This window comes from Rhyacophila brunnea, unplaced genomic scaffold (assembly GCF_057557595.1).
Source record: "Rhyacophila brunnea isolate RB1 unplaced genomic scaffold, BYU_Rbru_1.0 scaffold_1, whole genome shotgun sequence".
Lineage (NCBI taxonomy): Eukaryota > Metazoa > Arthropoda > Insecta > Trichoptera > Rhyacophilidae > Rhyacophila > Rhyacophila brunnea.
In genome coordinates, this window is record NW_028232751.1 from 17,882,048 (window position 1) to 17,894,378 (window position 12,331).

At 29.5% G+C, this 12,331-nt stretch overlaps 1 protein-coding gene across 1 annotated transcript in view; it reads right to left on the minus strand.

Annotated features, from left to right (window-relative positions):
• The window catches only part of Dscam2 (Down syndrome cell adhesion molecule 2), a 366,238-nt gene that overhangs the window by 139,331 nt on the left and 214,576 nt on the right, over window positions 1–12,331 (minus strand). The window lies entirely within an intron of this gene.

A 12,331-nucleotide genomic window follows, 5' to 3' on the forward strand; every position in this document is an offset into this window, starting at 1 on the left:
ATTTTTTATTCAAGACTTTTATTTTAAAATCACAAAATAACTTAATCTTTGATATTCTTCACTCAGATGAAAATTGTTATACAATTTTAAGATAATTGCAATATTTGTAAACATTAATTTGCCGATATTGATGCACTTAGTTATATTTAAAAGAATTTATTCTCAATTTATTCGCATTTCTTTATGATTTGATATACCTATTTAATATCTTATATTAGTCTCTATAATATGATATATCTTTAGAGATTATCTGTTGTACATAGTATATACAATTATGTTGTATAATATATTATGCACTCGTCAATTATCGACGTGATCGCAGCTATGACCTCTTCTGGATCAGAACTGTTTCCTCGTGTCAGGCTTTTTCAGATACTATTAGCCAGAGCTACGAGACTAATGAATGCGATCCCCAGAGATATACACATTATCAGTGACGTGCTGTATTTATTATATTTTTTAACTTTAATTATATTTAATTGATTAGTATTATTAAAATTTTTTTGTCCATCTTCTGAGGGTTATGTTCGTTTTACATTTTTATTTTACTTGCTTGATGATAACGTCTTAAATTCCGTTTTATTATGTACTAAAGTACACACTATTTTATTCTTACATATGTGTACGTTCATATTTTGTTTTGTAATTATATTATATATTTTTTTCAATAATGTTGATGTCTATTTTAGTAATAATCTAATATTTTAATATTATTTTTAGAAAAATATATTCCAATTTGAGATAAAATCAGTAACGGAAATATTCGTTGATGAACAAAACTTATAGGCAACATTAGTAGGATTAATAGGCGGGATGGCCAGTGGCAAAATTGCTGATGGCAATATAATCGAATATAATATATAATATTTTAGAAGCATATTATGTTCAGTAGTATACGCTTTTAGATTGTATAACTAGAATCCACGATGTTTACTTTTTTATAACTGATAAAATCATGGAATACTCTTCCAAACACTCTAAAAACTTCCCTTCATGCCACTGCTATGCTACATATTTATGTATTAAAGCACCCAACTGACAAAGTATGGGTACATAATATCTACGAGAACAGGTGGTCTGCAATGAGTGCATTTTCTAAATATAGATTACAAAAATGCACCGAACAATGCAGAAGACGTTTGTATGAAAAATGTGAAGGCGTCGCATAAATAACGTGTTGTGTTATAAAACTAATTCTTACACATTCCTGTTTGAGAATGTTCCTGATAATATTCAACGAGCGAGCATCTCAGATTAAATTCCTTCCAGCGGTCTTTTGCTACAAAGAAGAATTTCTTTTTTGCGAATTTCAACCATACAATACGACAAGCAGACTAAAGCGAACGAGAAGGGAATTTCCCTTACATGACATTGTATATTGTGAGAGATATTCTGTCTTATAGTGTGCCTACCAAAAAACAGACAGTTTATTTCAATGAAGTATATACAATTTTATATATACACACGAAACGAACACTGAAAAAAATATACCTATCCCTCAATAAAGATACATCTGTCCATGAACAAATTAATGTACATTTTATAATAAAGTAAATTTAGCAAGTGCAGGTACTTTAAATAAAAATGGAGTGATCCTGACACCATTTTGTAATTAAGGTAATTTAATTCTTTGATTTAAATACCAAAAGTCGATTGCCATTAATTAGTAATGAAATGTAGAAAACGCTTCAGAGAGTATTGTAAAAACATTAGTTAAATTTTTCGTAATTAGATAAAACATATTTATAGCATAGTGATCAGTGCCAGTGTTGCCAATTGTCATCACAAAAATATGTCAGATAAGATAATAAAACACGCTAGATGGCAAAATAAAATGCTAGATTTTTTCAAAAAAAAAAAAAGTCTCACCATAGTTATTTTAAACATAGTTTTTACAAGAATAAAGAATATAATATATTATATAATAGGTGATAAAATGTAAAAATTACGCAAGTAAGTAATAAGTTTAGTTGTCAAAATTATAAGATGTATAATATATTTATTAAAATCTGTCTGCAACGCAGCGCAAAGCACACATAATATACTCTATATCTATCTATCGCGCATTGAACACACTGAACGCATTGAGTGCATCTCCAATAATGCTGACAGGTGGCATTGCCAACTGGTGTTTTTTGCTAGTAAGATATAAAGTACGTTAGTGATTTTCAAGCAAATATAGTGTATTATTTTAGGTTTGTTACGATAAGTTTTAAGCTGCTTGCGGTGTCGAAAAGATGGAAATTTTGCAAGCTAGATGCCTATCTAAAAATGCTAGACTTGTCAAAAGAAAAAGGCTAAATTGGCAACGCTGATCAGTGTACATGGACGCGATTCCCGAGGGACGCAGTTCAAATCTTGCTGGGTGTCGTATTTTTTTAAAAAGGTTTTTTCTATTGGTTATATATTTCTCAGAAGTGTTTTCAAATTATGTATGTTCAATAAAGAACCCTTTGAAAGTTATGAGTATCTATAAGAAAACTGTTTAAAATATTTAAAAAAAAATCAGGTTTCTTTTTATATTGCATTGCTGATTGATAACATAATGCTAAAATAGTGACAAAAACATGTGTGGTTGTTTGTACAATTTTTAGTATTTTGTTTTATCTTGAATTAGATTGTCCTAACTAAATTTGCAGGTGTTTCAAACAAATGGGTTTGCACTGATATTTGTATTGTGATATATGTATCTAAACGTGAAACACAACTAGATGTGAAAAATATAATTTGAATTGTATAGAATTAGAAAATAATTGTTTAATAATAATTCTATAATTTAATGGTTAACTGCTAATAATAAAAAAAATCGGTGTGTGTACTTATGTACGCGCGTTAGAAGTTATACTTCTTTGGCATAACAAAACAAAATATTATTGCAGAATGTACCTACTTTGGAAGAAAAAAATCTCAAAACCTGTGTTTGAAAAATTTAGCGAACCGCTATTTCGACCATCTTTGCTTAAATAGATGACTGTACAACTATTTTCGTTAACAATAAGAATTTATTACAAATCAAAAGTAAAACATAGCCTATTTAATGGTTTAACTGAAACGTTATATTGGCTTTTGTGATGCAACATATTAATAAATTATTATTGTCTTCAAATATTATAAACCGCTAATAAAAAATTGACATATGATATACGACAAAATAAATATTATCCTAAACTCTAAAAATATGTATTTTTGTGTATGAAGTGTCTAAATATTGTAAATTTACAACATACCATTGTTTGAATTATTTACCAAGTCAACACTCACAAAATTTATTTATTGATTGATATATGAGCAAATGTAAGAGACACATTGATAGTTTTAATTTAATAAGTTTGATTCTTTATAATTCATAAAAAAAATACTATTTAGGGATAAATATGAGATTACTATGATGTCAACAATTTTTTTATATTTTATGTGTATTGGTAGAGAGAGGTATGTTCCATCTTGAAAGTGGATATTTTGCACGGATACGTGTTTCCATTGGCTAATGGGACGTTTTGATTGGATTAGTGAATTAAAAGTTGTTACAAAACTTTGTCACAGAGTTACGTACTACGTGATTTCATTGGCCGAATTGATTTAATGCATTAGGTTGCTTAATCAGAGAATGGTTAAAATAGTGTAAAATAATATAAGTTAGGTATAGTGCAATGGGAATATTAAATATTAATGATGATTTCCTGCCGGTAACATATTAATATTCAGTAATGAAAATGGAAATTAATTATAACTGTTTTCTAAATTGGTCGGTACTATTGATGCAAAACAATCATATTAGCCCACCAATCGCAACACAAGTATTCATTAATTTAGTCATACGTAGAAATATCATATTGATTTTAATACTACATATTCCGTATTAGCCAGAATCAATCGGCTATCTATTGGATTTGGTATGTAATGAATTTTTTCATTATATAATATAATATTGAAACAATATTTAAATATTTGACGGACAAGACAAATACTAATGATAGTAATTACAGCTATGTATAAATAGTATATACTAACTACATCATCGTATGTTTTTGAAATGAAAGTTTTTTCCGAGCAATAAAAGCCCGCTGATATGAAGCGTAAAAACTGTCTAAAAAAACGAATGCATATCAAACAGCGCCGGAAAGTCTCGATAAATCATGACATCTAAATAGGTTTACTGTAAAGAGTAAGACGCACATTTTGTCCTGCGTAATAATTTGTTATCTAGTCAATTGTGGTGAAATGAGTCGCACAACGATCAAAAGAGTACCCACAACAGAATGTACTACATATAAATAAGAAAACTCATAAAAGTGGATGCGTGACCGAAAATAGAAAACAAAAGTTTCACTTCTATCGCGTGTGTTTTCCACTCATTAAAAAACATGATTAATTATTTTGTTCCTCAATTAATATACAAATTATATACTTATTGGTAAAGCGGATAGGTAGATAGTATATTGAAAATATAGGAATAGTACCTACATAACTACTGAAGAGAAAATTATACTGATCTCACTTTTATTGAGCATTTAAATGAAGTGGGTAAAATGCTTCGTGCCTTTTAGCCTTGGACAATTTCCAAGCTTTCATAATCGCCGAAACAATTGTTCGGCAATAAAAAAAGTTAGTTGGCGCTCGGATGGACGCACAAGTTTTAATTCATGCGTCCTCTGGGAACCTCCTCGCTGATTATCTCTCCGGGAGGGAAAAAAAATGCAAAAGTTTAATATGCACCGTTTTTATCGACCCTGCGAGACCAATGATGTCTTGTTTACGAAAGAGACAGAGGATAAACATAATTACCTAGATGGGAACTCGATTACGAGCGATTCTAAAACTAACATATTATTATGACGGATTTCATTGAATTAAAATTACAATTATATAATATAAATTTAATTTAGAATTTGAAAATACAAAAATGCAATGTATTTTCAATAATAGGAATATTACATTCTAAAACCTTAAGAGGACAAATATAATTTATATAATAACATCATTTTGATTTATTTTTATTCTTCAATTGAAAACCATTAAAATTAATAAATAAAGGAATATTGACTTTTACATTTAAAAGCATGGGTTTGAAACTCAGGTTTCGATTGTGTGTTTTATCCAGAACAAGAACCGAATAAGTTGTTTAGCAGTGACGAAGGGTAGAGGCAGGCTGTTAAGATCATATATAAATAATGCATACTAAACTTTGTCAGTCAAACGTATTTGTTTTCATTGACTACATTGCATATATTATGGCGTTTGTTAGTTTTAAAAATTCAATTAAACCCTACCTAATCCAAGTGAAAGTAAATAATAGTCAAAAAAAATTTCTTGTATCTACAAAATCTTTAAAATTATGCTATTAAAACATACATAATTTTAAATATTTTATGAATATAAGAATATTTTGTATCGTTTAAGGTTTGGTTTGGTTTAGGCAAAGCTTAATGAATTAAAAAAAAGCTATCTAACACCATCTGTAATAATATGTATTCTTAATTCAACAAAAATAAATAAGTGTGACTGAAAAAGTGTGCACTATATGTCATATCTAAACTATTACGGTTTGGTTAGGCAGGGGTTAAATTGAATTTTAAAAACTAACCAGCACCATCTGAAAATTTTATTCTGAAAACAAATAAATGATTGACAAAATATAGTATGCACTATGTGTCGGATCTTAATAGCCTACCTCCACCCTTCACCATTGGTGAATGGGTATTAATTAATTATTATATCTCATAAAATAATGTTAAGATAACCTATACCATATCGATGCCTATGTGTTATGCTTAGTATAAGAGTAATAATGGTAGTTTGAGTTATAATATTAAATTTTATTGTTTAATTATAATGTATTGATAAATGAACTAATTTCAAACAGACAAACTTTTTTTCCCTTTCATTTTGTTAACTGTCAATTCATGGCAGAACTGCATTGTATTGTTGTTTTAATTTAATAAAACGAAATTTTTTTTTCAACTGTCCAACTTCAAAATGTCCCTCTGAGGCGGACGAAACCGGTCCTAATCTATTGATTAAAAGTGGAATAAGTACTACAAAAAAATTGCGTTTTATTAAATTAAAACAACAAGACAAACTTTTATTTTACTTGAAAAGATTGGGGTGACCTATTATAAAGACAACTACAGAATCTATTTACAATCTATTATTAAAATATTCGTCAATAAACATCATGTGGAAAATAAATCATAAATTAAAATCGATATGATTCATCACCCTCCTTCGATTATAATTTTCCTAAAGGAAAAAAATATTACATACATGTGTAATTTTCGTCTCTTTTTTATACATATTATGTATTGCTATTTTTTTGATAAGCGGAATTTAAGAATGTTACTCATATATAAAACAACACCGCATTAATTTTCATTTGAATTTGGACTAATTGTTATGTTCAAAATGAACATAACCAACATTTATACCGCTGGCAACCCCGACGATGATCTATGGTAACGTCGATGGAGCAACGCGATTAACAACAGATGTCGCTGTTGGAATTTCCGGCCGCAACGGAGGTCGCAAGGTGCGAACGCAGCAACGGGGCTTTTTGAATCGGTCTGTCATACAGGATAGTCGTGCTCTGCTTTGGTTTTACCAACATTTATAATGGACGTCACTTAAAGCAGCACGATTGCAGCCGCAGTGCTACAAGCCTCTGTGTCGTTCCAAGTTTGGTATTTTAAAACTATTACTATTTGATTCACTTATCTTCCAATGTTTCTTTTAAAACTTAGCTGCTTGCCTTTATTATAGTATTTCCTTAATAACCTTTTAATGTAATATTCTTGTTTTTTTGCTATAATATAGTTTCGGTCAAGTACATAAATTGCTCTTTCATTTATTATTTCCCCTTTATTCCACACTGCTATATGATTATAATCTTTCACGGTATCAAGACCGTGTGGCGTCCAGGACTTTAATAAGTACATCTTTAATCATAGATTGCACGTGCCTTCAGCCGTGCAATCCCTTTTTGTATTCTAATTTAATTTTTTACAGTTGTCAGTTGCGAGGTTACGGAAGTAATTATTGTTCAGCTTGAAAAGGATGCACGCAACCCATGGCCTTTGCTTATGTCTCATGCTCAGCTCTTTAACTTTATACTTTATTCCATCCCATCTAGAGAGTCTTCTTTCTTTTTCTCTTTAATTTTGTAGTTGTGACGATAAGGATCACAACTACAAAATATTAATATATCATAATTCAAAATTAAATAAATCGCACCTTACATTAGCAGTGAATTGAAAATTGACAATGAGTTCTAATACGTAAACGGTAGAAAATAATATATTCAAATAAAGCTGACAATGATATCATATCATTGGTTTCTTTCAATGTAACTGTAAATTTGTATTATATACCTACTCATCCGCTAATTAACTCGCAATAATATTCTCGACCCAAATGTTGAGTTTTACTGATCTTTAGTAGGTAAAAAAATAAAGACAAGACATTAAAATTAAATTACCTGCTGCCCGTATTTTATCAAGACATTTTTAAATGGCATCCAAAATATATTGTCAACTTTACTCAAAGTCATATGGAAGAAATTAATTTATAAATTATCTCTGAAAATAATTTATAATATATCTGTACTTTATATTTACTATATTAAAAAGAACACGTGCTACATCTCCTTATTTTTGGTATGTAATTTTGTATGAGTTAGTAACAAAGATGATGCATATTATATTATAAATCGCTGTAACAAGTCAGAGTTTTTCATAAGTGCCATTTTCCATGCCATAATAAAAATTAATAGAACGTAGGTATTTTTTTTACTTCATTTGCAGTCTTTCTACAAGATTTTTAATAACTTTCAAATTTACATAATTCATACTTTTAGATAGTATTTTATAATATAATCTATGTTCATGTCCTAGTTAGTTTAATAGCTTAATCTGATTCCAATTCTTCCACTATGATTAAAATTATATTTTATAATAAATTCAAACGATGAGTTAAAATATATAGATTGATATGAGTTCTACATATTATAAACAGCATATTATAATTATATAAATTTTGAGTATTTTTATTTTATATAAAAGGTTTAGTATTCAAATGATGGGATATAGTTTAAGAGTGCAATAATAAGTAAATCACTAAAAATGTGGTATTTTTTTATTATTATTGGGAATATTTTATACGAGCCGCTAGTAGATGCCAATTTTCCATAAAGTAGATAAGGCAATCGTTTCGTTAGAACACATGGAAATATTTAAAAAAAAAAATATATGCGTTTTTTTTATAACCTGCGTATTAATAATGTTTAAAGTTTGAAAAATATCTAAAACACGGTTTTTTATTTATCATTCATAAAATCTGTTAAAAAATACTAATGGTAATGTAATCATTTTACAAAGCTAAAAATAGTTGAATATAATAAATAAGTGCTATCTGACGGAGTCAATTTTGAGTAAGTTACGAATTAAAAGAATAAAACTAATTGGATATATTTTTATCAAACGGCGTCACAGTTGAACTTTGTGTCGGAAGTATGATCGAGCGGAAACGGAAATCCTGCACAGACTGAGTCGATAATATATAAACACAGTCTCTTGTTCAACAAATACACCCGTAGCATTCTTAACACCTGTTATTGACGACGACGTATCGCTTCTACGTTTCCAGCGTAGCACTGTGACTAAACATATTACAGCATAGGCAGTAATATCGTCAGCACGTATAAAAACTTATTATAAAAGTAAATCGTCGGTGTTTTCTAAAAAAGGCGAATTAACCAAAATGCTATTTTATAGGAGGAAGATTTTTATCTTTTGACATTTATTTGTTTATTACCTGTGGATGATTATAAATATCTTACAAGTTTATAATAACGATATTATATTATATGAGTAGTTTGGTTTAACTTCAGTAGGCATTATCATATTGAGTTATTTGTCTTTAAAATCTGCTACTTGAGAAGATATTCATAGACGTTCATTAATCACTAAACATGGATTCGGATAAGTAATGTTTACTATTAAAGGTGTGCGTGCGTCTTGTCTACAACAAAATGCACGCACGACTGATAATTTGCTGATCTGACAGTCTATGGATCGCAATATCGATATTTTGGTATATATTATTAAATTTAAGCTTTCGAGATGTGGCTGTATAGACACATCCTCAAAATTTCTTGGACTGACCGGGTGACAAATGTTGAAGTTCTCAATCGAATGGGGAAGGACCGAGAAGTTCTACGTAGTATCAAAACCAGGAAACTACAGTACCTCGGCCACATTATGAGAGGACAAAAATACAGCATTCCCCAACTTGTCATTCAAGGAAAGATCAATGGGAAGCGTAGCAGAGGACGGCGCCGCATTTCGTGGCTTAAGAGCCTCCGTGATTGGTACGAGTGCAGCTCCACTGAACTTTTTCGGGTAGCAGACGACAAAAATAAGATCGCCTTGATGGTGGCCGACCTCCGCTAGGGGATGGCACAATGAGAAGAAGAATTAAATAGAAAGACAATAAGGGATGCCATAATAATATACGAACTTCATTGATATGTCAATAAAAATACATACGAAAAAAGACATTAGAAATACTGTATCCGTGATGCATTAATTCAGTCAATTAACCATTGATAAAACCGTGATTAAGATATTTGTTTTATGCAGTTTTTATACTTTTTTATACTATTGAAAAATGTTTTATAAATTATTATCAGGTAATCGGAATTTAACAAAATAAATTCTTTTGTGGTAACCGATGTTTAGATTTTAACAGCTGTCATTCTATTTTTAAATAGGTAATATGTATTGCTGTCAACGTTATTTAGATGTGTTGTAACGTAGACATTCTACGTATCCATATACACAAGTTTACAAGAGTATTAGTCTCTGTTCTGGCAGAACACACTAACTGGAGAATACTAGTTTTGAGTAATTTGACTTTGAAGTTGTTAAAATGTTTGAAATGGCCTATCATGTGAGTTTATTAAGTAATCGTAAAAAGGATGACTTTAAAATAAAGATTGTTCATTTATTAAGAAGGTTTCTAGACGGTAAAGTATGAAATAAGGAACATTTTGGTATAGCTAACTCAATATGTCATTTTTTAGAATTAGTGTTTCCTGCCAGAACAGTGACAATATTATGTAGGAAGAGCATATTGATAGTAAATAACCAAAGAAGAAGTCATGGAGTTGCATTTAAAGTTTTTAGTTAACTCTATTACACTGCATAACTATCATTATTTATTGATATAACTACATTTTAAACACATACTATATCATATTATAATATACTATACGCTATGAAGTTTCTAGTTGATGGCATATGTATGGATGTTTATTTGAATATTTATATCTAGGATAATAAAGAGAGAGAGTAATGGTAATAACATTAGTATCTTTCCTATAAAGTCAACAGATTGTTTAGACGTGACTTTTAGAAATCGCTCAAATTAAACATCGTCATCATCATCAGTACTAAGCCTATATGGGTCTTGGCCACCTCTATAAAACGTCTTCACCCTTATAATGCACCGTAAGCTCCCCTCACTGCCTTAGTCTCAGGGGTGTTGTGTATCTTTCTTCACATTCCAACCATCGCAGTCTAGGTTTTTCAATATTACTATTTTCTTCTGGCCTACCAAAGAAGAGCCTTTTGATAAATATATTGTGAGAGACTTATTAAAAAACATATAAATATTATTGATGAATCTTATCGATGATTAGAAAATATGCATATTATGATCTGCAAATAATTGATAAGTAAAAAATTGTATTAGATCTATAAATGTTTAACATAGCAGATTTATAGCGATTTTTTTTTCGTTAATGTGTATTGAACTTTCTTGTGTATACATTTGTGAAATACTAAAGACAGGTTTAATACGGATAAACCGTACTGCGTAGGTAGAATATTTTTGTTTCTTATTGAAAAAACTGGACATTCTATCGATACTAGATTAAAATTGAAAAGGAAAATAATTACAAGATAAAAAGAACTTTTGATATACAACGTTTTTAAATTTTATGTTGAATCATATAAACTTGACTTGACTAGCTTAAACGATCAAAAAAAAAATGCACTTGATAGAAATAATACTGAAATGTCATTTTGACATGCCATATTGATTTCCATAGTAACGCACGTACATATTAATAATTTAGTTGCTAGGACCATCCGCTTAGCAACCAATAATCGTGTCGAAATATCTTTTCATACAAAACAGAATTAACGGAAAATGAATTCAATTCTACGTAAAGATGGCTAAAAGTATTAAAAAATGCATTGCCATCGTGTTCTGATGTATTCCAAAAGTTTCAAATGTCTAGCTAGTCGGGAAGTTAGTTAAACATCGATTGCAAGATTTGTACTGGACAAAGAACCACCGGACAAATAAGAATACGAACTAAGAAAAATGTTGTAAAATAGTACTTACCTGTCGGGAATATCCCCGCAAAAATAACTTTGTATTACTATTGTTATTACAAGAGTGATGCTGCTGGCCATTGCATTAGACCTAACTGTCTTCATTATTAACTTAGCAGGTTTTAATATTAACTAAATGATTTTGACCTATATGACAGAAATCATGGCCATCTGTACTGAAATAAAAGAATGTGCTGTTTTAAAGGCAACATTTTATTAACTCGTGTTATCAAATCTGTCTTTGTTCTTAGCTAGTCATTCAAATTCTATAATCATATAAATAGAACACTTGTCAATATGCAGGCAACCTAAGAGTCCAGAAGTGAAAATTCTGCCACTCAACTGGCATGGGTATTTTTTCAATTAAAATCATAGGTTTTTTATATATTATAATTTAAGCTACGCGATCTACCAGGAAATGATACATCACAATATGCATGATCTTAATTTTACATTTTTTTTTGTTTTTTTTACAAGAAATGGTTATTTGACATTAGAATAACCTATTGGAACTTGAAATTTGGAATTTGAGCGCCATACCCATGGTAGCATATTATGCAGGTGCTGTGTCACTACTATATTATCTCGGGCTAAAGAATGCACCTATTACTATTTTAAAAAATATGTATTTATGAAAATGCATATTCGTACAACCGGTAAAAAAAGATTAAGTAATTTGGTTTTGTTAATTTTTTTTTTTGAGATTTGTATTTCAAGATATTTCATACGTATCGATTACAAACAACTTTTTGATTGATTTTTTTTTGTGACGAATATCAAATATCCAGCGGCGTAATTTTTCCCGCACTGTTAAAATGTTCCACCAAACAAAGGCAATTTTTTCATTATTATCGAAAATTGGAAAATAAAATGAAATTAAAAATGATTTTATTGTTAACTGCGGAAATCAAAATGTCATTTGAAACTTTACTTCCTAT